Below are 25,896 nucleotides of genomic sequence, written 5' to 3'. Positions count from 1 at the left end.
TACTAGTTGCTAGGGCCCCTTTGAAAGAGGGTGTGACTCACCTTTGAGGTCCATTATTAGGAACTGCAGGATGGGCCTTTGGCACCCTAGGGACTGCTTTAGAAACTAGAATTCCAGCCCTTGAAATCCAGAGTTCCATAGTTTGAAATCTCCTCCCTTGGGTCCCTCTCCTAAAGGTAAATTGTATTGGGATGAGCTATAGTTAGCTCCACAAACCCTGTTATAACAGGCTGAACCGTGTGCCCTCCCAAATTCATGTGTTGAAGCCTTGACTCCCAGTACCTTAGAATGTGACCTTATTTAGAGATAGAGCCTTTCTAGGAGTGATTAAGTTAAAATAAGGACATTTAGGGTAGGTTCTAATCCAATATGACTGGTGTCCTTATAAGAAGAGGAAATCTGGGCACGGACATGCACAGAGGAAGATGGTATGAACCTAAGGGAGAAGATGACCACCTACAAACCAAGGAGAGAGGTCTTGGTATCATCAGTCAGTCTTCTTCAGAGAAACAGAACATATATATATGATTTATTATAAAGAATTGGCTTATGTGATTGTAGGACTGAGAAGTGGCATGACCTGCTGTCCATGATTGGGAGTCCCAGGAAAGCTGGTGGTATAAATTCTAATCCTAGTCCAAAGGCCTAATAGACAAGAGTGCTATGGGTTAAGTCCCAGTTCATGGCCAGGAAAAGACCAATGGCTCAGCTCAAGCAGTCAGGCACGAGAACCAATTTAGCTCCTCACTTTTTAGAAAACTTTTTAAAAAAGATTTTATTTATTTATTTATTTATTTATTTATTTATTTATTTATTTATTTATTTTAGCGAGTGTGAGTGGGAAGTGGCAGAGGGGGACAGAGAAGAGAGGCAGGAAGAATCTGAAGCAGACTCCCCACTGAGTGCTGAGCCCAATGTGGACCTTGAACCCACAACTTCTGAGATCATGACCTGAGCCAAGATCAAGAGTTGGATGCTCAACCGACTGAGCCACCCAGGCACCCTATTTAAAATTTTTTTTTAAGATTTATTTATTTATTGAGAGAGAGCACACACTAGCAGAGGGAGGGACAGAGGAAGAGGGAGAAAGAGAACCCTCAAGCAGATTCCCTGATGAGTGCAGAGCCTGATGCAGGACTCCATCCCATGACTGTGAGATCATGACCTGAGCCAAAATTTAGTCGGATGCTTAACCGATTGAGCTACCCAAGTGCTCTTCTCCCACCTTTTTGTTCTATTCAGGCCCTCAAAGGATTACATGATGCTCATCCACAATGGGTGGGGTCATTGGCTTTACTCAGCCCACCAATTCAAATGCTAGTCTCTTCCAGAAATACCCTCACACACACACTGAGAAGTAATTTGGGCATCCTGCTGCCCCCATCAGGTTGAGACAAAATTAAGCACCGCAGGGCTGGAACAGACTCTTCCCTCATAGCCTTTGGAAGGAACCAACCCTCTGACGCCTTGATCTTGGACTTCCAGCCTCTAGAACTGTAGGAAAATACATTTCTGTTGTTTAAGCCACACCAGTCTGTGGTATTTTGTACTTTGTACTTTGTTGTGGAAGCCTTAGCACACCTCATTATTCATTGAAGGGATTAAGGGGGACCAAAAAGAAACCAGGAGGCTGGGAAATATATTTTGCCATCTTCACTTTTGTGAAAATGACAAAAAAAATTTTTTTTGGTAGTTGGAGGCAAAATTGCATTATAGAAAGGGAAAGGATTGCCTTTGAGTTTTAGCTTTACTCCTCTCACTAGCTGTGTGTCCAAGGGAAAGTTCTTTTACGTGTCTAAGGCTCAGTGTCCTCATTTATAAATGGGCTCCACTGCAACACTATATGAAAACAAGATAGTGTGTTTGCCCACTACCTGCCCATACAGGGATAAGTAAATGTTGATGATGATCATCAACATTATAAGGGGTCAGTTTGTCACTGGAGAGAAGAAAGTGCTTAAGATCTACCATCTTGCAAATCTGCCAATTTGAAAACCATGGTTTTTGTCTCCCAGCATTATGATAATGACCAGGGAAACTGTCTCACAGTTACCGTATAAGGTGTTGCTACTGCCTCAAGCGCTAGAAGTAGGATTGCTAGAAAAATACAGGATGCCCACTTACATTTGGATTTTAAATAGTTTTTTGTATAAATATGTTCTAAAAATTGCATGAGATGCCCTTTTATTAAAAGGCTCTTTCTTGTTTTTCTGAAATTCAAGTTTAGCTGGGGATCCTATATTTTTATTTGTTAAATCTAGTGGTCTTAACTAGGAGAGACCAACCCAAAGAAACAATTATATATGACCAAAAAAACGTATTGTCATTAAAAATCACCAAGTACTAAAAAGCATAATAAGTGCTCCGGGTAGTTGCATCACTTGTCTATCAAACAACCATAGAATCTCAGTGGTATAAAACAATAAACATTTATTTAGCTCAGGCCTCTCAGAGTTGGCTGATGTAGGCTGGGCTCAACTAGGGGGCTTGTTCAAGGCAACTTTGTTCTACGTATCCCTCACTTTCTTCTTGGGAACCATGGTTAGCCTGGGTATGCTCTTTTTTTTTGGCAATGAAGAAGCAAAAGAGACCTTCGGATTGGTACACCATCACATCCATCTTCTACTATTGGCTTTGGACAATAACATAAGGTGGTCACATAGCCAAACCCAAAGTCAAAGGATGGAGAAATGTTCTCTGCCTTTTTAGTGGAAAGAACTGGAAAGACATATTGTAAAAGGTATGGCTATGGGGCGGGATGAAGTGTTGGGGCCCATAAGGCAATGTAGTCACTGTGGTCAAGACAACCAGAGCTGATATGGCTGGAGCAGCTGGAAAGGGTTTAGTGGAAGAGGTGACATGAAGGGTAGGTGGGATTTGGGCAAGAGGGAAGGATATGCAGGAGCAAAATCTCAACTGCTTGTTAGTATCCATTTTCCTTCACTTCTGCTCTTTGCCCCATCCGCCCTGACCTTTTCCCAGGAGGCCGACCTCCGTGAAACCACATTAATTCATTAAGCAAAGCAGTATATTCCAAAGCAAAACAAATCGAGGACTTTCATTTCTCCTGCCCCAAGGTAAGATCCTCACACACCCATCCTTTAGGGGACTCTCCAGGAAGCTGGGGAGAGGATCCCATGAGCCTTGGGTTGGTTTGGCTCTCCTGGGAGCATGAAGAGGGTCTCGCCTCCCAGGGAAAGGCAGGTTATAGTAAAGCCACTATATAGTATAGTAAATAAATATATAGTAAAGCCACTATGAGGGAGCAAAGGAGACGGGATCACATGGGAGCCCAACAGGGACCCGGATGACCGCACCTCACCAGGGCCTTTCTATGCTGGGTTCAGCAGCTGAACTGGTGCACCTGTACCTGTTTGGTCACTGCTATAACCTGCTTCTGGGGGTTCTGCTTCTCTGTGTCCTTTCACTTCTCACCAGCATCCTCTACTTTTTCTCCCTACGTCGGAGCTTCAGTGTATTTGGGGTTTCTGCTTCCTCTCAATTTCAGCTTATTTGGAACTGCAGCTCTAATGGCCCATCTAATGTGACTTCTGTCTTCTGTTTGTCCTAGCTATCTTAGTCACGCATGATTTCCTAGGAGACTTTTGCAAAGGCAAGAGTCAGAATGACTTGGTTTGTCTCTATTTAGGCAGAGCTCCTCATTCTAGCCACTGGGAAGCCTACGGTGCTCCCAGCGTGGTCAGCCAGGTTCAGTCCTGAGGTGGAGAGGTGGAAGGCTGGAGAAGGCTGGAATTTACAGCACAGTGCCCAGCAGTCTTGGCACAGCAGGAGCTGTTGGGGGGTTGCAGGGGGATAGGTTTCCTTTAGAAGGGGCACTGGGTGCAGCAGGCACCATGTTGAGTATTTATGGGCACATTCATAGAGCAACAAATCAATTTGAGGTTTGGCCAATAACCAGATGAGAGACTTATGTATTAGCACAGCACTCAAAAGCTTTCGTGTACGTCGTCTCATTTGATTCTCAGAATGCCCTGGTGAGGCAATTTAAAGCAGGTACAATTATTGCCTGACAAGCAAGGAACCTGAGTCACGCAGGGAGGTGAAGAGATTGGCATCTGAGTGCAAAGACATTATTGGCTGAGACAGGACTGGAATGCAGGTTTCCCATCTCCTTCCCCAGTGTTTCTATATTAGACCATAAGGACGGTCGTTGGGGCTCCAACTCGAAGAGGTGAGATTTTTTTTTTTTTTTTACCTTGTGGAAATAAAGAAGTCAGTATGTACAATAGATATTTACAATGACATTGTTTATGATAGGCAAAGACGGAAAAAGTTAAATTTCCACCAGAATGACTCTGGTTAAATAATTAGTGCTCTACCCATATCAAGAACACTGTGTACATTTAGGGGTGCCTGGGTGGCTCAGTTGGTTAAGCGTCTGCCTTCAGCCCAGGTCATGATGATCCCAGGTCACCTGGGATGGAGCATGATCTCAGGGTCCTGGGATGGAGCCCCTGCTCAGTGGGGAGCCTGCTTCTCCCTCTCCTTCTGCCCCTCCCCTGCAGTCCTGCTGTCTCTTTCTTTCTCTCAAATAAATAAAATATTAAGAAAAAAGAATACTATGCACATTTAAAAAAGAATAAGATTAAAGGAAAAAATGAATAAGGGAGAGGCATCTGTGCAAATATGGAATGCTCTCCAAGATATATTACTCAGCAGAAAAGCAAAAACAGGACTCCCATATGTATTAAAATATGAAAACATATTATGCTTGTGTATGCCTAAAATATGCCTGGAAAAACACATAGTAAATTGGTTCATGGTGGCTGGCTCTGAGGTGGGAGAGCTGAGGGATTGGGGGTTTGGGAGCCAAAGAGGGAGCCATTCTTAACTGGATAGCATTTTGTACTCTGACATTAAAAAGAAATCATGTGCATATATTACATTTTCAATTAAAAATTTAAAAAGGAATCTGGATGAGAGAGCTTTGTTCAGTGTAGGTGAAGGACGTTTAGGGTATATAACTTGTTCTAACTGAGGACAGGCAGGGTCGTATCCACTCTATGCACCATCCCCACATTCTCTGGCCTCCTCCCCAGTCTGTGATGGTCTTTACTTCAGTCGGGGATGGAAGCCTTACTGCGGAAACATCTTCTTCCCCTCGTGGCTGCCTCAGCCCCAGTGTTGTGCCTTTGGGTCACTTCGGTTCACGTGTGCTGGAGCATTTAGAGGATTATAGTCATAATATCAAAAAGAGCTTACATTTCTTGGGCACTACCCATGTACTGGGCACTGAGAAATTATCACGGACTATTTTACATCATTTTTCAGAGGTGCCATGTGAGTTAGGTGGCATAATGATCTCTATCTTTCCAGAAGTGGTAACTGAGTTTCAGAGATGTCAAGTCACCTGCCCACAGTGACAGGAACAGGAGAAGCCCATGAAGCACCAAAGTCCCGGCATTAAATTACTTCTTGGGACCCCTGGGTGGCTCAGTGGTTTGCCTCCTGCCTTCGGCCCAGGTCGTGATCCTGGAGACCCGGGATCGAGTCCCACGTCGGGCTCCCTGCATGGAGCCTGCTTCTCCCTCTGCCTGTGTCTCTGCCTCTCTCTCTCTTTCTCTGTGTCTTTCATGAATGAATAAATAAAATCTTTAAAAAAATTACTTCTTGCTTGAGATATTTGGAATGGTTCCTGTTTTCCTGATGGAACCCTAGTTGATACAGGGGTTGTTCAAGAGGAGGAGTACCTTGAAATGCTCAGAGGGTTTTAGGGGGGAAGTCCACCTGAGGAAGGATCAAGGAGCTGCTTGAGGAGGGTCCCTCCATAGAGGACATGAAGATGTGTGTGAAGGCGGGGGTAGGAGTGTTTTATCAGTCAGGGCCTTATCAGGAGACAGAAACCACACAGTCATTCCAACAGGGAAGGCAGCCGATAAAGAATTATTAACCAGTGCCAGGAGAATGACTACTTAGGGATAATGACTTGTTTCCTCTAAAAAATACAGGAAGGAATAAAGTGGGTTGAGATGCCCCTCTGAGGCTGAGATTCCGATCTCACTGGAGTGGGTTTGGCTGGAGCCACTCAACAGTCTAAAAGTTTACTAAGGCCAAGGTCAAGCAGCGCAAGCCTGGGAAGCAGGAAGCTCTCCAATGGGTGCCAACAGAACTCACCAGGAAGCTGCCTAGGGTCTGGTGTGGAACTTAACAGAAAGTCACTGGAGAGAACCTCAGCTCGTTGTGAAGCTGCCCCTAAGGTGCTCCTGAGACTCCCAGAAGCTTAGTGTCACCAGATGGGCCTGAAGGAGTCCAAAAGAGGAAGATGTACCTTCCTCCTGTGGTGTCTCTCTGGCGCCCTCTACAGACAAAACAGGAGAATGTTTACAAGCTCTGGCTTCAGCTCGGGGACCAGGGCAATGAAGGCTGGATTTGTAGCCAAGAGGCAGTAAATTGGTCCCTGGCACAGCGTGTGTATACTGGGAGTTCAATTCCCTTTCAACATACTTGTCTCAGGATCCTCGGGGGAATGTCCTGTCTTTTGAGAAGTTCACCCAAAACAATAATGCACTGCTTCCAGGCTCCTGACCCAGTGCTAGGTGTGGACGGGAACACCAAGGATCATCATAGACAGCTCTTACCTTGGTGGAATACATAATCAGGATGGAGAGAGCAGGAATGCTTCCTGACGTTCCCTGATACCCCCGAGACTGCCTTCGGAGCTTCATTGCTGGCAGTTTCCTTAGCCCACAAAACTTTCCTTCCTCTCCAACTATTAACGTCCCCCTCCAACCTTTGGGGGATCCATCCCGTCTACTGCCACTTGTGAAACTGTGTGCTTTGTGTCTCTGCTGCTTGCTGTTAAGATGACCTGGTGCCTGTTGCATCTCTCCCTGGGTGGGGTAGGGCATACTGCTGCGCTCACGGGGTGGGGGTCAACAGGAGTTGGCTTAGCCCATGGCCCTGGCCAGGCTGGCCGGTGTAACAGGAGGCAGGCCAGAGGGCTGAGGAGCTGCGCCTTCACACACCCAGCAGAACCAGAGGCCTCCCTTCCTCCCCACTTTCCTCGTTTGATCCCCTCTACTTTGATGTGGGTAAATTAGCAGTCGATGCATTTCCATACAGCTGGGTGTAAAGTGAACTCTTGTACGTGTAACTCTATTTTAAATGCTTGGGAAGTAGGGTGATGGGCGTGGGAACTTTGCTATTTAAAGGAATTTTGTGCATAATTTCGTCATACTGCTTTCCTCCTGTGTGTAATTAATGCAAATCCAATGGCCGTTCATACCCTGGGCTTGTTCAAGCAAAGCCCGCCTGTGGTGACCCGGAGAAGCCAGAAAATAGGTGTCCTTATTCTCCAACCAGGTTGGAGCTCTTGATGGGAGGGATATTCCAATGAAGAGCCCACTTGAGGCTGAGATTCTGGGTTTGCATCAGAGCGGGAGGGCTCTGTGGAGACTCTACAGACTTGGTCGCAGTGGCTCTTAGTAACAGCTTCTGATTCGTTCATTTGGGGTCAGAGGAGGGGACCCGTGGAGTGCGGTGGAAGATCTGCTCTGGTGACAGGGATCCTGGGGCTCTGGCCCAAGCTGTACCACTAGCTAAGCCAAGACCCTGGCAAGTCATAGAAACCCTCCAAAAGTGCAGCCTCTGTGCTTAAGAACAGGGGCAGGTAAGCCTGCCCTGCTTCGCTGTCACGGTGGTTCCCGCGGGACGACAGGTGGGCTTGCGGGCGGAGGTGCACCTGCCATCAGAGCCGCCCCCCGCGGGCCTTCGGGGTGGCTGAGAGAGGCGATGGAAAGTCTCCCCTGACATCGATGTCGCCCTCAAAAAAGCCTCCTCCTCGAACGTTTCATCTGACACTCTCCTTCCATCTCATGAGAGTTGACATAGAATAAACTTATTCCAGGAAAGAGCTGGCCTCTCCACCTTTGTGCAGCGGCATCCCCCCTCCCGCGGCCAGCGGAACGGGGTAACCCAGGCCGTGAAGCACCTGTTGGCCAATGCCGCCCCCTTGTGGTCCTCATCGGTCCTCACGGGGAGGCTTTCCGCCCACGAGGTTTTCCAAGATTCCGAATCCCCATCCTTTGTGGGATCATCAAAAGGCCGCCCAGAAAAGCTGACCCCCAGGGCCCTTGGAAGGGGATCCAGATCCAGAGAGCGCCTGATGGCACCCCAGATCTTTAGCATTGGCTTTGTGGACATCTGCGCTCCAGGGAGATCAAGTGGGGAGCAATACATCGTGGACAGGAACCTGGGGGGCGTGGGGGCCTCTGGGCGCGGTGATGGGGCGCCGCACAGCAGGCAGGGCCTGGGCGTCCCTTTAGGACGGCCTGTGTGTGTCAGGCCTGCACTGGGCCCGCGGGCTTTGCGTTTCATTTCCCTCTGGAGGGATTGTCCTTACCCCTGTTTGTGCGGGAAGAAACGGTGGCTCGCAGAAGTTAAATGATCTGCCCATGTCACAGCTGTGAAGTGGCGAACTGAGATCCGATCTGGTGTCCTCCTTCCTCTTGGCCACAGCACTCAGTGTGCCACCCCTGCGCCACCCCTGCGGGCTGAGCTGGGGGCCCTACAGCCCCCACAAGTTCTTTTCTTTTCTTTTCTTTTCTTTTCTTTCTTTTTTTTTTTTTTTTAAAGATTTTATTTATTTATGAGAGAGAGAGGCAGAGGGAGATGCAGGCTCCATGCAGGGAGCCTGATGTGGGACTTGATCCCGGGACTCCAGGATCAGGTCCCAGGCAGAAGGCAGGTGCTAAACCTCTGAGCCACCTGGGAATCCCCCACAAATTCTTTTCAAGCAGACCCCATAACCCTCCTCCTCTGCCCTTCTCTAGCCGCCCCTCCAGGTTCCCAGCGAAGGGTTTGCTTGATGGGGAGGGAAGGCGGTGGTGGGACTCTTGGCAAGACTTGCCTGAGCCTTCTCTTGCCCTCTGCTTTGGCTGCTTACCCCCACCTGTCACCTCCTCACCTCCTCTGTTCCCGTGGGACCATGTCCCCCTGTCTGCCCCAAGCAGATTTTCACCTTTGAGATCTTGTGGCACGTGGGACGTCTCCCTTGTGACACTCATTACATTGCCATGTTACTGTGGGCTCTCACATGTTTCTGGACTTCTGAACCTCAGGCCTTTTTCTCTTTCTCTTTCTTTCTTTCTTTCTTTCTTTCTTTCTTTCTTTCTTTCTTTCTTCTTTCTTCTTTCTTTCTTTCTTTTCTTTCTTTCAGACAGAGACTGACTCATCTCTGCCCCAGCACCTAACACGACCTGGCACGTAGTAGGTGCTCAGCTGTGTGCTTGTTGAGTGGTGAGTAAGGCAGGACACACTGGAAACGGTGAAAACACAACAGCTACGAAGTATACCGTTCAGTGCACCTCTGCTGTAGCACATGAAATCAATGACTGGCAGTTAAAAGTGATTCTTTTTTTTCATGGCCCTCCCCTGGGTGAGGTTCAAGTTTGCTCCAGAAGCCTCCGTTGGAGGCGAGGCCTCTCCCTGGCACCAGTACCACTTTCATCCAGCAGATGGTGGGCGAGGCCAGCAGAAAAGCCTTGCAGCCTGCCCAGAAAAGCCAGGCCTGCACAGGTGACCCCTTTTTGTAAAAGATGCAGGAAACTGAAACCTATTTGCTAACCCCATAGAGATGCACGAATGATAAGAACTGGCCTTCAAGATGAGTTCTTTGGGTGATCCCTGTGAAAAGGAGCTTTTGGGAAAATGTCTTTAAAGAGAAAATAATGGCAGCAGGTCAGGAGGGGGCTGCTCCTCGTAAATCCTGTTTGAGCAGAGTTTCTTGAAACGCCATAGAAAATGAACTTAATATAAAGCAGACACAGTCCTCAAACTCTGAATGATTCAGGACAACGCCCTGCCCCCCCCCCCTTTTTTTTTTTTTGCCTCTTGAAGCTCATTTCTTTGGAAATTCTTCCCAGCTCTGTGGCCACCTCTTGTTGACTGGAAGCTTGTCTCCCATCACATCTCCACATGGGTCTGCACGCTCAGAAGAGGTAAGTAAAGATTTTCTGACTTGAGCTGACTGGAGGAGAGCGGTGACAGCCTCACAAAACGGCCTGGGGACTTGCTAGCACGATGGGAATTTGCCAAAGAGCTTTCTCTGCAGAGTTAATCAGGCCTAGCAATAGCTTCTCCTCAGAGTCCGTCGTAATTACTAAGGTAAGGCCAGGCCTCCCCTGCTCCCTGCTCCAGGGGACATGGGTGTGACCGTGGGAAGAGGGAAACAGCTCCCTAATCTCGTGCTAAAACAGATTTTAAGGCTGCAGCCACCCCCACCCGCATTTTCCTCTGACCTAAATCTTCCCCTGAAGCTGAGCTGGGCTCCAGGCCAGGGTGTCAGCTGTGGACAAAGGCGCCCTGTCTTGTAGGCCTGGCCACTGTTTCCTACACAGTCTGACCAGTGGTGCGGAACTCCCCCGAGTCAATGTGACAACAAGGAAACGGGCAAAGACGGCAGTTGCCTCAGTCAGCCCTACCTCCAGGGAAACCAGAAATACTGCCCCCTCGTGTTCCTACCACAGGGCAAGGGGGCTGTTTCTAGGAAGCGGCCCACTCCTCGGTGCTAGGTGTGGCTGCTCACATGGAGGGCACTGTGCTGGATGCTTCCTGAAGCCGAGTGTGCCCTATTTTTTCTGGCTGACTGGGGAGCCAACCGTTATTCACTGCTTCTCCTCAGGGTCTTTGGAGCATGAATGTCACCCCCCACCCCCCCAGCCCTCTCTGCTCCTCTGCCTCTGGCATTGTAGGGGAAGCTGGGGAGGCCTGCGCTGGAGACCAGGACTAGTTCTGCTGGAACGACCCATGGCCATGCAGACCTGAGGCGACAGATCTCTTTACCTCCTTAGGCACAGCTTCTGCTTTTCAACAGGGGCATGACAACACGTGCTCTGGCTAACTTGCCAGTTGGCTGGATGCCACGTTTGTATAGATGGTGTCGATGACAAGTGGGGTTATGCATTCAAGACGGACAGGGCTCTCTATGGGCTTGGCAGGAGGACCAAGGTGGAAGGAGGAGGGAGGGGTCGGAAGGATGAGAGGGATTTAGACCCACGCCCATTATGGGGAAGGGTAGGCCAAGTGGGGAAATGGTGAGAATAATAGCACAGCGGTGGGGATCCATGAACATCTCCTAGGAACAGTAAGTACCTCATTCTGGCTTAATCAAAACGCACGTGTGCATATGTGTACACTCATGCAAGTGTGCCTACAATAGGGAGGCAAGTCTGGAAACACGTTATGAGATCTAATTATGGAAGGCCTTGAAGTCCCAGCTCATTCCTTAGGAGAATATTGCAAGTTTATGAGCAGGGATCACACTTAAGGTAGTGTGAGGAAGATTAATGTGGTCATTTGTGTATGAGAGAGGATTGGAGAGACCCAGGGTAGCCATTTAGGAGACTTGTAAGTTCTGGGACAGAGAGGAGGGTGTGTGAGAGCAACATAGCACCCAAGGGACAGCTATAAAAGCCATTATGCACAAAGATCAATGGGACATGCCTGAATTTAGGCCTGAGAGAAGAGGATGGTGGTACCATGGCAGAAACTGGCAGGGTCCAGGAGGAAAGCCCTGTCTTGTGTAGGGAGAAAGTTCAGCTTTAAAGTCTTCCACCTGAGGTGCCTGGGTCCGTTTGGCCAAATATAAGCAGTAACCGGTGAGGAGGAAAGCTGAAGCTCCCGACCGATGGGACTCCTCAACAAGCTCTCTCCAGTCCTCTGGGCTCCTCGTCCTTTCAGAATGTGCTCTTCACCCAGACCGTGTGCCGGGACTGGGCCTCTAGCTACCAGTCTGTTTGAGGAACTGGGCCTGCTGGCCTGGCTTTCTGCTGAGGTGTGGCCTTGGCCTAGGTGGAAAGATCCCTGGCTATGACTGGGCTTTGCCTCACTAGGGGCTGGTGTTCCTCTCCCTGCAAAGCCAGGCCTCAGCTGTTTCTGCTGGGTTGGTAGTAGCCACATTTGGCAGGCCTGCATGGGAACTAGAGGCCAGGACTTCTGCCGAAGGAGGAGGAGAGACCCAACAAGGATGGTCGATCATTTTGTGGGAAAAGCAAAAGGCAGCACGGGGATTTGGTTTCTCCAGTGCAGGCCCTTTCAGACAGCTGCTCGTATGATTGATGGAGACATTTATTTGCAGCAGTTTTCTTGGAATCACTAATCTCTTGTAAATGCTCAGCGCCCTGTGGGAGAACACTGCTAGCATTGTGAGGTATGCATTTCAATTCTGAGAGAGTCGCAGATACAGGCAGGACACTGATGAAATGTAGAAGCAGCGGAGAGGATAGGTGTGAGCGCCCACAAGGAGGAGTCTGGTAGGGGAGCCTGGGCCTGGCTCTGCGGCTGACTAGTCCCTCCCGCCCTCCAGACCTCAGTCTTCTCATCTATAAAGCGACAGTACAGGGCTGGAAGACCTCCGAGCCCCTCTTTTGTACATTGGCATTTTGTCACTTATTTTGTGTCGCGGTCTTGCCTGGATCCAGGCTCTGTGGGTGATGCTGGAGAAAAATGAAGAGACTTGGCAATCTGGAAGAGACCGCATCAAATTGGCCATCTCTGGTCTCTCGACAGCTTTCGAATGAGTCTTGATCTGCTGAACAGATCTCTGGTCTTGTGAGCCAGTATCAAGCCTCACGTTGCCCACAGTTGAGCTCCTACCACAAGCTGGTCATAAGAAACAATTTTTGTGAGAGATGGTTAAATACTAATTTTCAAACATTTAAAAACAATTAAATCCTTTTTTTTTTTTAAAGGGAATTTTGTGGGAACTTGAGATATGAAGATAAAACCCTGGCTGTTCTGGTAGAAGGAACTTTAAGTCCCCAGTCCCCTCTGCAAACCCACAGGCCAACCCAGGGGCCAGAGAATCTAATATCGGCTACAGGGCCAAGTGAGGTCCTAATCTATGTCCATGTTCTGTCTTTGAATTTTAGCAAAAGCCGCTTTAAGAGCCAGGCGTGAATGCTCCCTGTAACCTGCTCTATAGCCTTCACTGGGGACCCTAACCTTAACATCACGCAGCATCCACTAAGGAATGCCTCCACGTGACAAATGTCCTTTAGAAATTCATAGTAGGAAAAGCTTTATCTTTTCCCCAGGAACTAAAATGTCCTTTGGTTCTTTGTTCTAAAACAAACAACCAACAAGCAAACATCACGTTGTCTCCCCCGAGAGGAACTTTGCCATAATAAGATGTGTATCATTTCATGCATTTCCCTCTCTGTGCTGTGTGGTGGATTGGCGCTTGGCATCCATTTCAAACTCCTTCCGTGCGCCTTCCCGTACCTGACAGGCTTGAAAGCTAAAAATGGCATTTCCCGATTCCCCTGCTCTTAGGATTCTGGATTTAGAGGCATTTCTGTTGCTAGATGGACTAATGACATATCTGGAGGTGATACGGAAGGGGAGGCCGTCTTCACGCTGCGCCAGCTCTTCTTGGTGGCCAGCATGGGTTGGGGGCATGGATGTTTTTGCTGTCATTACTTGATGTCCAGCTGGGAGCTCCATGGATGTCTTGGCACATTGGTGGGTGGCAGTGTCTCCCCTATCCTGGGGTTGGAGATTCGGTGGGATGTTCTTGATTTCAACGATTCTGTGCGATGGGCTTTGATTCTCTGTCATCCTGATTATGGCAGAGGAGGCAGCTCCTTTGGCAGGCAAATCACGTGGCAGGATTCTGATCATCCTTTTTGACAGCCCAGCTTAGAGCCCTCTCCTCCTGCTCTTTCCATGATCCATTCTGTAAGCACAAATTCCTTGTGTTACACTGCTTTTGTTTAACAAACTAATGAGCAAGAGTGGATTCTGTTTCCTATTTGATCTCTGACTGAAACTCGTCAGTTACCAGGAAATGCTGGGATCCACGTTGTCTTGCTCCTCAGTGAAGCTTGGAGGGTCTCTGAGCCTCAGTGTCCACATCTATAGCTCTGCGATAGTAGTAATCTCATCGTATTATAATTGTATCCTTGCATCCCTCCCTACGGGCTCCTGTCTCCTTTCATGACGAACAACTGTTTGAGGTTTTACAGCTTATCAAGCCTTTCCCCTGTTATCACTTGACCCTCACAACCACCCTGGGAGGTCAATAGGGAATGTTGTTAGAATTACAAGACTACAAGGTAATTGCCGTGGCAAAAGCACGTACAGAATGTGGCCAGAGTATGGGTGGAATGCTTCAGGTTGCTTGGGGCAATCAGACAAGGCTTTAGGAGGACATGGTACCTGAGTGAACTTTGAAGAATGAGATGTCTAAAGACAGATAGGCAGGGGTAGGATTTTACAGCAGAGGGAGAAGCATGTGCAAAGGCTGGGGGGCACATTCAGGGGAGTCTGTGAATGTGAGTTCAGGACTGCTGGAGTGGAAAATGGGAAGGACAGGAGATGAGGCAGGTGTGGAGGGCCTGTAGGTATGGCCTGGCATTCCTGACTGGAAAGGGTTTAGATTTATCCTGCAGATGGCTGAGAAGCAGGGGAACAACCCCACTGAGTGACCGTGCTTGCACGACATCGAAGATGGGCTGGAAGGCTGAGACCATTGGGGGTGGGAACAGGGGGTTGGTGAATGATCTGATGTGAAGTATAAGAGAGGGAGGGAATGATATGGGTTCCTCCAAGCTTCTGGCTTGGGCAGACAATGAGAGAGGGAACTCTGGAAGAGGACTGATTTAGACATATTGAATTTGAGATTACTTGGTAACCAGCTAGTTACATAGGTCTGAAACTTGGGGGAGAGAGGTCTGTCTGAATGTACATATTTTAGATGAGTTGGTGTTCAAGTGGTAGTCAAAACCTTGAGTGGATGACTGTTTAAAGAGAATGAGAAGGCTAGGGAGGAGCAAAGATCGAAGATAGAGCTAGGAGGATCATTGATACTTCATGGAAGAGGAACCTGTAAATAGGCAGGGATGAGTGGCCAGAGATGAAGAGGAGAAACTGAAAGAGTGGTTCAAAGAAGATGCAGTGGTTACTAGTGTCACAGTGGCAGAGAGATCCAAAGAGGTGAGGACTGGAAAGTTCTCTTTGAGTCTGGTGAAGTTCTCTGGTGATCTTGGTAATTCATTTTTAACCAATACTTACTGAATGCTTACTATATGGCAGGTACTGTTCTTAGTTGGGGTTTATCAGTAAATAATCTCATTCTAGTGAGAGGAGATGGCTAATAAAGAATGAACATTACAAATAGGTATTTTTATAGCATGCCAGAAGGTGGTAAGTGCTATAAAGGAAAAAAGTTGAACATACAAGGGACAAATCAGGAATGCTGGGCAGAGGTTGCAATTTTAACTATGGTGGTCAGAAAGTTCCATTGAAGCAAAGACTTGAAAGTGGTGAGAAGTTGACCATACAACCATCTGGGGCAAAAGTACTTCAGATGAAAGGCATAGCCAGTGAAAAGGCCTTAAAGTGTGATGTGTCTGGCATGTTCCAGGAATAGCAAGCAAGCCAGCATGGCTAAAGGTGAGTGAGTGAGGGATAATAATAGGAGATCGAATCAAGAAGGTAAGATAGAGGGTGGAGGCTTGGTAGACCAGGGGAAGGACTTTGACTTTGGGGAGCTACTGGAGATTTTTGAGCCAAGGAATGACATGATCTAACTTTAAGAAAGCTTATTCTGGCTTCTTCATTGATAAAAATTTATAGTGAGGCTAGGGTAACAGCAGAGAGACCTGTTGCATTGATCCAGGCAAGAGATGATAGTTTCTTTTTTTTTTTTTTTAAATATTTTTTTTAATTTATTTATTTATGATAGTCACAGAGAGAGAGAGAGAGGCAGAGACACAGGCAGAGGGAGAAGCAGGCTCCATGCACCGGGAGCCCGACATGGGATTCGATCCCGGGTCTCCAGGATCGCGCCCTGGGCCAAAGGCAGGCGCTAAACCACTGCGCCACCCAGGGATCCCGAGATGATAGTTTCTTGAGTCAGGATGGTGGCACTGGCAGCAGTCAGAAGCATCAAATTCTGGATATATTTTGAAGATTGAGCCAACAGAATTCCTGATGGATTGGGCTTTGGGATATGAAAAAAAGAAAAGGATTACTTCAAATTTCTTGTCATTTTTCCAGTTGTTCATGCTGTTTCCATCCACTGAAATGGTGAGAATTGTGGGTGAAGAAAGTTTGGGTTCATAGGTCAGAAGTTTAGTTTGGGACACATTGCATTTGCATTGTCCATTAGACATCCAAATACCAATGTTGAGTAGGCATTCTCAGTGGCATGGGAGAGATGGAAGCCAGAGTGTCCCCGTTGGGGAGTGGATTGGAGGTGAGAAAGTGGAGACTGAAGTGTAGACGATATGCCCTAGAAGCCTGGCTGTGGGAGAGAAGTGTACTGTTCGTGAAAGTGAATGGGGAGAGGGAGGGTTGAGTTGAAGAACCTTAAAAGAAGAGATGTTTAAGTGTGAAGAATCCAGGGAGAACCCGTAGGTTGTCAATTCTAGAAGAAAAATTGTTCCTGTCGGCACCAAGTCCTTAAAGAAGTCAGTGACAACAGATCCGTCTGAACATCTGAAATGCCTTTTCTTCTGAGGAAGGGTAATGTTGAGCACAGATGTAGATAAGCTTCTAGGTAGTGGCAATGGAGGGGCAGGATGTTGAGAGACTTTATTTCTGCAAAGTAAGAATTAGGCTCAACCAAGAGAGAAGGGAGCTGAGCTGGGAACTTGGCGAAAAAACATGAAAGTCAGAAAAGACCCTGAGGGGGAATGGGAGAAGTTGTAGAGGCATTGCTGAGAGGGCTGAGGGTATAGCCAATGCTATATCCTGGTGGGGCGCCAGTCTTCCTTGTGGTGAGATTTTCTCCAGCAGTCCTAAAAGTAACAGGCATAGAAGGTGGATGATCTTGGTTTAGGATTTTACAGAGTACAAGTGCTGGAAAGATGAGCAGATGACTGAGCTGAGGTGGCTGTCAAGAAAAAAATTGAAGTGAAACCCTGTAGTGTCTTGGCTGGATGAAGGAGGACGTGAAGTTGGGAGATGCTGATAGATATGGACAATCAGGTAGTCAGGAGCTCAGAGCTCAAGGTGAGGTCAGACAGTAGGTGTGGTGGGAGGACCTGAGTGAGAGCTAGAGGAATCAGATTGTGACCTGCGAGTGGAGCATTGAGGTTAGGACTTCAGAAATGAAATTGCGTTGTAACCTAGAAAGTGGATCCTCCGGGGGGATGGACAGTCCAACATATATAGAAGGTGAAGGTCACTGGTGCAGAGAATGTTAAGGACTGGGATGTTAGATATCATTTGCACAGATTCAAAATTCTCCTGAGATGATGCTAGGAATTGGAGTGAAAAGGAAGTCAGTGGGTCCAGGTGATAAACTTCTCAATGTAAGTTGGGGAGAATTCAGGTGGTCCCCAAAGAATCATGATAATGGGGAGTTGGGGACAACGCAATGCTTGGCTTAGTACCAAGGAAGGGGGTTACTCAAAAGCTGAAGAGGAATGGCCTGGTAAGTTTGTTTCTCTTTTTGAAGTTCCTCTGCACAGTTTTTACACTCCTGTGATAGACTGTGTTTCAAGTGGCCTCCTGCTATTACTGACCTCTTTCAGTATCTTTGTTTTACAATACTGTTCGGTCCTTGGGGACAGATATAATGTCCTCTCACATTGAAGGCACTTGATAGATGTTGGTTTAAAAATGGAGAGTTGACCAGATTGGGGCTTGTGCTGGGAACATTACCTGAAACAAATGGGTGAGAGCTATATTTTTCCTCCACCAATTTGTGTTTTCTTTCTTTCTTTTTTTAAATTTATTTATTTGATTTTTTAAAAAAAATTATTTATTTGAGAGAGAGAGAGAGAGAGAACGCACCCGAGTGTGTGAATGGGGAGAGGGAGTGGCAGAAGGAAAGGATCTCAAGCAGACTCTCTGCCCAGCATGGAATCCCAAGCCACGCTCAACACGGGGTTCAAACCCAGGACCCTGAGATCAGGACCTGAGCCAAAACTGAGGGTCGGACGCTCAACTGGCTGAGCCACCTAACAGCCCCCAATTTATGTTTTCAATGAGAATACTCCATCCCTCAAATTCAAGGCCTGAGGATGGCTGGCCTCACCTGGAAAATACCAGAAATGTTAGATTCCCATGTGTGTCACCTCCTGGGACCTCGGGGTCTGGAAGCGTCCCTGAAATCCGAGTGTGCTCAGGCTCCTGGTGACCTGACACCTGAAGGGGAAACATAAGGAAATAGAAAAGAAGCCAAACCGAGAAGTGGCTGCTGGAAACCAGAGACTCAAACAGAAGATGAGTTGTACAATGAACAGCAAACTGTATACAAAGGCAAATATTTAATTTGAGGTGAAGCTTTATTTTCCTTATATCAGAATAATGCAGACCTTGGATCAAAGCCTCTGGGACTAATGACAAAAAAATTAAATTAAGTGTAATTATATGCCACTCAAAAACTCCTGGGCAGCCATTCAAATATGCAAGAGTCCTTTGTGAAAGGTGGCGTTAGTTCTTCCTGATTGAGAAGGGCACACTGAAGAGAGGAGGTTGGTTGAGTAGAGGTAATTACGTTTGGTAAACTCAATTATCACTTCTCAGCAGCTGTAATGGGTTCTGCTCAAACAATGGAAAAATGATTATGTATCTTAGTCCTTTGATGGTCCAAGTGAATAAAAGAAGAAATAACAGAGTTTCTAGAACCTGGCAACTTCAAGGCAAGACCAGATCCTAAATTGTGAAAGATACTTGGGGACTCACTGTACACGTTGGGCGACCCAAATAGCCTGCTGGCCGATAGCAGGTGTTTGATGCCAGGAACACAGGGGTGTTGGTAGCCCCTGAAGGCAGGTACCATGTCCAACACCCTTTGGTATTCTCCTGCGCGTGGCGCAGGCGTTGGTCACAGTTGGTTTGGGGACGCTCGGTTCTGCTCCCCTGAATAAGGAGGATTTGCTGTTTTGTTTGTTTCGATAGAGTTGGCCACCTAATTTTCCCTTTGTGGCAGTTATAAAAGGCAAGTTTAGTTCCCAGGTTGATTCTACTTTAGCCCTTAGAGATTTGGATCTGTAAACATTTAACAAAACAAAAGCTAGCTGTAGCCATAAACTAGTTAGGAGTTGAACTGGATTAACAATATTCTTTTCATGTCACTGTGAGTACCCCCAAAATGTTCCACCTTCCCAGTATTTTCACCCCATCTTCGTTTTAACCCCCTGACCCACGTGTCCAGTGGTTACATTACGGACAGCTTCCGCAGGCACCTCGGATTCAGTCTTCCCTTCCTTCCACCTTTCTCTTCTCCTCCCTGTCCTCTGCTCTCCTCCCCCGGCGCCCCCACTCGAGTCCTCACGGTGACCCAGCGTCCCCTTTCTCTCTCAGCCTGTCCAAGGGTGACTTTCCAAGTTGTCCTCTGGCAGCTTCCCTCTGAAGTGTGTCCTCTTTTCTTCAACTCCCTTGACATGGTCCTAACTGTTGCCCTTGGCACCTGTTACATCCATGGTGGCAGCGATTCCCCAGCTGGCCTCCCTGTCTTCTAAGGACCTATCCTCTCTGATGTTGCTGGAATACTCTTTGAAACACCAAGACAAACCAAACACAAAGGGATCACTCTGCCCAGAGCCAGTGGGTGGAGGACACAGACTCTGGATTCAGAGACCCAGCTCTCCCATGTCCTGGCTGTGACACTTACTCTTAAAACCAAGACTATGAATGATCCCTATTTCCAGGGTGTTATTGTGACAATTCAGTGAGCAAACCTTTCTTGGCTAAGAAAATGAAGCTTGAGGCTTATTGCCATTTCATGCAGCTTCTCACATGCATGTCACTCTCACAGTGAACAGGCTGTGGCAACTTCAAATAAAAATCAAATTAACCAGATCAGCCCTAGTTTATACATGAGTATGTCTTGAGGGAAGAAAACTGGTTTTAAAAAGATTGTATTAGGGAAAACACACACACACACACACACACACACACACACAATGTTAAAATGCTTGTTTAAGTCATTACTTGCTATGTGAACAAGTTCAAGATAGTAATGAAAATTTAAAATACAGGCCTATGAAGGGAGAGGGTAAAAGGAGAAACTGCCCTTCAAATAAGGCTCCCCCAAGATTATTTCAACTGTTGTCCTGAGTTGTTTTTGCACTGTTCTATATGCATATGCATATTTGCCAGGGGTTATGACCTAACAGAATGTATAGTTTTTCCCACTTTCCTGTGGGATCTTTACATGGAGCTTCATGGATTTTAAATGATTCTTTCTCAGGGCTGTATAATAATGCGATGCATGGGCAGTTCATAGTTTAGCAAAATAGTTGTCTCTCATTGGAAAGTTAGATTGTCTCCGTTTCTGTTTGACCCAGCAACACTGTGATAATAATTTATTGAATTGGAATGTCTTGGGTGCAAATTAGGGGACAAGTTATGGAAGGAAAGCTATGCTAAGGACCCCAAAGGGGTCTGCTCAAACAAAAACTTCAAACCAGCCCAAGAATGGGCCAGGGTCAGTCCGCCTCCTTGGATGATGCTTGAGGTTTTATGTTCTCCTGGATGTGGGTTTGTTCTGAATACCTGCCACTGCCCTGTGTGAGGTCCACTGAGATGCTGCACAAAAGTGACTGTATTTTATTCATCTCTGTACAGCAGGGGAAGGGTGGGTCTCTCTCTCTCTCTTTCTCTGACAGTCTGATCCAAAAGATCCAAATTTACAACACTTTTCATGTTGCATAGGGATAATTGGCATTGCCAAGCCTGTGATTAATGATCTCGACTGGGTCTAAAATGTTTTATTCCTGATTGTGTTGGTGGGACTTTGGATTGAGGAAGGAAATGGAAAACTATTTTTTAAAAGATTTTATTTATTTATTCATGAAAGAGAGAGAGAGAGAGAGAGGCAGAGACACAGGCAAAGGGAGAAGCAGGCTCCATGCAGGGAGCCCAGTGCAGAACTCCATCCCAGGACCCCAGAATCATGCCCTGAGCCAAAGGCAGATGCTCAACTGCAGAGCCACCCAGGTGTCCCAGGAAATGGAAAAGTAACCCCAAGCCCTCTCCCCTTAAAGATTTGAAGGAGAAGTGGGAGGTACACCCCTACAGCACAGAGTTCTGTTAGGAAGAATTCAGACAAGTTTACAAAAACAGCTAGGAAATAAGGTGAACAGCATTTTCTAAACTTTGGAGTCCATTCTGGTAGACTCTTAGGATCTCAGCCTTGGGAAGGGTGCTTGCCCCTTTACCCTGCTGAGCGTATGCTCTCTGAGGTCTCTTGACAGATGGGCGTGGAGCCTCTGAGACTAGAGCATTTGCTGGGGCCGGGAGGTCACCATCCCCATGAGATCCCCTTGGATGCTCTGATTGCAGGTACATTCTTCCTGTGGCGAAGACTCCTGCCTTCCTTGGAGCTTCCTCTGGTGATGCTTGGGTTGTGCCCTGTGGAACAACATCAAAGCTATCCCCCCTGCCCACCTTCCAGCTGCTTGTGGCCAGCGTTGTGCTACTCTGGAGTGTGCTCCTGTCCACTCTAAGTGACCTGGGTCCTACTTGCTCCTCAGCAGACAAGGCTCCTAGACCCTTGCCACTCTGGCCTGTCTCTTCTGGGCACAGCCAGCCTGTCAATGTCTAGCAAAGGTGTGGTACCCATAGGAGGTTTCTGGGATTTGGACTTGGGTAATCCCACTTCAAGCCTCATTAGGTAGAGGAAACCTCCCTGCAGTGATTTTTTTTTTTTAATCTTTGTGGGACACTGAAAGGAATAAATAGGAAAAACAGACCTACTGATTCCACCTAGACTTAGTTATTCATTGGCTCTCTAATGATGGCTCTAGTTAGTTCTCTGGGTTACCTTGGGGTTATGAGGGGGAGTACAGTTAAAGGCCTATCAGAAAAGAGCGGTGGCTTGATCTCTTTCTTCCCAGCACAAAAAACAGGTTCTATTTCATTTGCAGTCCTAGAATGTAAGAGCTGTAAGATTCTTAGAGGTCACGTCCACCAACCTCCTGATGTCCGTATAACAACACTGATGCCTGAGAGGTTAAGAGTCCAAGGTCATAGAGATTTAATGACAGGCCCCAAGCTAGAGCCTGGATCTCTAGGGTACTTTCCATCAATTTCTACTGCCTCTATGTCTCTCCTCTACCTGCTTGCAGACTCTGCCTTTGTGGGTAGTCCCCGGCCCCAAAACCTCTTTGTCCCCCTGACCAGTATTCTTATCTGAAAACTTCATTTTGAAAACAAAACCACTGAAGTCAGAAGATACCTTGGCACCTTTTTTTTTTTTTTCCCATGAGAATCTTTTGCACTGTGGTTTGGGGAGGAAGCTGACTTTAGCAATCTAGGTGACGTGGTGGTTATCAAGAGAGAACAGTGGCTGTTGAGATAATGTATGTGTCTAAATATGTCAGCAGGTGCAAGAGCTGTCTTGTCCCACTGGGGCTACAGGAAATGCATACACCCAAATATTCGGGTCACGGATAGGTCAGAGAGATAGCATCATACCAGGGGGTCAAACCAGCCACAATCTGGTTTCCATGGACACATGGCTTCCCTGGGGCCAGGGGAACAGAAATGCCCATCTCTAGAAATTGCCTGAATATTCACATGGGCACCCATAGGGAGAAAGCTCATTTAAACAAAATTTCTGGGGATCCCTGGGTGGCTCAGCGGTTTAGCACCTGCCTTTGGCCCAGGGCGTGGTCCTGGAGTCCCAGGGATCGAGTCCCACATCAGGCTCCCTGCATGGAGCCTGCTTCTCCCTCTGCCTGTGTCTCTGCCTCTCTCTCTCTCTCTGTGTCTCTCATGAATATATAAATAAAATCTTTTAAAAAAATAAACAAAATTTCTGCAGAGTCCAGGGCTCTGGTCTAGTCACTGCCTCTAGAATATATCTTGTACCTTCCAATTGGTTCTTTTGTTCCTTCATGCTATTTATTCATTCGCTCATCCAACACTTATTTCAAGCAGATTCTTTAAGATTCACCTGGAATCCCATGCCCTTTGGGATGCCTCTGTTGTCCACTCCAGCCCTCAGGACTCTCCCTCTGCTCTTCGTGCTATCTACACCCTATTCCTCTACTTTGGATACTTAATGCTCTCATGGGTAGGCTTGGTCCTATCAGCTGGATAAACAAACCAAACATTTGTTTAGCTGTTGGCAGCCAATCAAGTTCACGTGTATCTTCACATTTCATTGCCAGATATTAGGTAGATATTACTATGATTCTCACTGCAGAAGTGAGAATATTGAGGGCTCAGAGAGATGGAAACTTGCTTGTCACATGGCTGGAAGTAATGGTGCAAGACTCAAAACTCAGCTTTGTCTGGCTGAAATCTTCTTTTTAATTAATCACACTATATTTGTCTTTTTAAAAGAATATGTTTTAAACACTTTTATTATGAAATACACACTGGAAGAAGCACATGAAGTGCATCTGTAGACAGTTTGTTATAAAGTGAATCTCTATGTAACCAAATAGCCAACACCCCAGACACCTCTGTGTATCCTTTTCTAATCTAATCCAGCCCCTCCTGTCCCACTACAGGTAGCCATTAGCCTGACTTTTTGTGCATATAAGCTTCAACAAAAAATTATTTTGCTTGTTTCTGAACTTTATTTAAATGAAATTAAATGCTATGTATTCTTTTCAGTCTTGCTTTTCTCTCTCTATGTGTGTGTGTGTGTATATATATGTATATATATATATATATATATTTTTTTTTTTTTTAATTGGGGTTCGATTTGCCAACATATACCATAACACCCAGTGGTCATCCCATCAAGTGCCCCCCCCTCAGTGCCTGTCACCCAATCACCCTATCCCCCGCCCACCTCCCTTTCTTTTTTCTTTTTTCTTTTTCCCACCTCCCTTTCCATGACCCCTTCTTTGTTTCCCAGAGTTAGGTGTCTCTCATGTAGCCTTGCTTTTCTTGCTCAACATTAATTACATCAGGAATATTTTTCCATGATCATGTGCATAGTTGCAGCTTGCTCATTTTTACTGCTTTATAATATTCCCTGGCATGAATATAGTAAAAGGAATTCATACTCATCTTAAATTTCCTTTTTTTCTGTAGACGCTTACACATTGGCAATACTCAACTACATTCTCACTGATTGAATTGTTTTATTTTTTTTAAGATTTTATTTATTTATTCATGAGAGACACAGAGAGAGAGAAAGGCAGAGACACAGGCAGAGGGAGAAACAGGCTCCATGCAGGGAGCCTGACATGAGACTTGATCCTGGGTCTCCAGGATCACACCCTGGGCTAAAGTCATCACTAAACTGCTGAGCCACCTGGGCTGCCCGATTGAATTGTTTTAATGTTTTTCTGTTCTGGCTTGGTAGTTATGGAAGGATGTATTCACCTGGAAACCACTACAGAAATATGGAAATGTTGGATTGTGTTGTGGCTTTTTTGTTTCTAGTGTTATCCTAATTGCTTGGGCTGAGCCTTGTAGAAGATGAAATAAATATGTGGACATTTTAAAACAACTTTTAGTACACAGCTATCACATTATGCTCTACTCTCCCAAACAGAAGTGGATTTCTGCTGTAGAGGAGGAGAAGGTGATTGAGTCAGCTTAGAATGGATGACCATCATGATATCTGAGATCTAGTGAAATCCCTCACTTTTCAGTTAAGTGTTTTAGCATCCATGTCAACCCAGTTCAAGTTTGCTATTTATATTGGGAGTTTGGTTTTGTTTGCTAATTGGTTCTTCTTTTTTTTATTTTAAAAGATTTTATTTATTTATTTTAGAGACCGAATGCAAGAGAAGGGAGGAGCAGAGGGAGGGGAAAGAATCTCAAGTAGACTCCATGTGAAGCCTGATGTGGGGCCTGATCTCACCACCCTGAGATCATGACCTGAGCCGAAACCACAAGTCAGATGCTTAACCAACCATGTCACCCATGTGCCTGAATTTTGTTCCTTCTTTAAGTGGGCTCTGGTTGGTCTCTAGCATGAACTTGAGAAATGACTTCCATCTTCTTTTTTTTAATAATAAATTTATTTTTTATTGGTGTTCAATTTGCCAACATATAGAATAACACCCAGTGCTCATCCCTTCAAGTGCCCCCCTCAGTGCCCATCACCCATTCACCGCCACCCCCTCCCCTCCTCCCCTTCCACCACCCCTAGTTCGTTTCCCAGAGTTAGGAGTCTTTATGTTCTGTCTCCCTTTCTGATATTTCCTACCCATTTCTTCTCCCTTCCCCTCTGTTCCCTTTCACTATTATTTATATTCCCCAAATGAATGAGACCATATAAGTCCTTCTCCGATTGACTTATTTCACTCAGCATAATACCCTCCAGGTCCATCCACGTTGAAGCAAATGGCGGGTATTTGTCATTTCTAATGGCTGAGTAATATTCCATTGTATACATAAACCACATCTTCTTTATCCATTCATCTTTCGATGGACACCGAGGCTCCTTCCACAGTTTGGCTATTGTGGACATTGCTGCTAGAAACATCGGGGTGCAGGTGTCCCAGCGTTTCATTGCTTCTGAATCTTTGGGGTAAATCCCCAACAGTGCAATTGCTGGGTCATAGGGCAGGTCTATTTTTAACTCTTTGAGGAACCTCCACACAGTTTTCCAGTGTAACTGGCTGCACCAGTTCACATTCCCACCAACAGTGTAAGAGGGTTCCCTTTTCTCCGCATCCTCTCCAACATTTGTGGTTTCCTGCCTTGTTAATTTTCCCCATTCTCACTCGTGTGAGGTGGTATCTCATTGTGGTTTTGATTTGTATTTCCCTGATGGCAAGTGATGCGGAGCATTTTCTCATGTGCGTGTTGGCCATGTGTGTGTTTTCCTCTGTGAGATTTCTCTTCATGTCTTTTGCCCATTTCATGATTGGATTGTTTGTTTCTTTGGTGTTGAGTTTAAGAAGTTCTTTATAGATCTTGGATACTAGCCCTTTATCTGATACGTCATTTGCAAATATCTTCTCCCATTCTGTAGGTTGTCTTTTAGTTTTGTTGACTGTATCC

The 25,896-nt window shown here is 46.5% G+C and overlaps 1 long non-coding RNA gene across 1 annotated transcript in view; it reads left to right on the top strand.

The window, feature by feature from the left end:
- Nucleotides 1-68: 68 nt before the first annotated feature.
- Nucleotides 69-25,896, top strand: part of LOC144324078 (uncharacterized) — a 66,064-nt gene continuing 40,236 nt past the window's right edge. Inside the window, exons 1-2 of the long non-coding RNA XR_013389464.1 lie at nt 69-176; nt 9,859-9,959. This is a non-coding gene — a long non-coding RNA (uncharacterized LOC144324078). The remainder of the gene's footprint in view (nt 177-9,858; nt 9,960-25,896) is intronic.

Source organism: Canis aureus, chromosome 11 (genome assembly GCF_053574225.1).
Source record: "Canis aureus isolate CA01 chromosome 11, VMU_Caureus_v.1.0, whole genome shotgun sequence".
In the NCBI taxonomy this organism is placed as follows: domain Eukaryota; kingdom Metazoa; phylum Chordata; class Mammalia; order Carnivora; family Canidae; genus Canis; species Canis aureus.
This window is presented reverse-complemented; position numbering and strand designations above follow the sequence as displayed.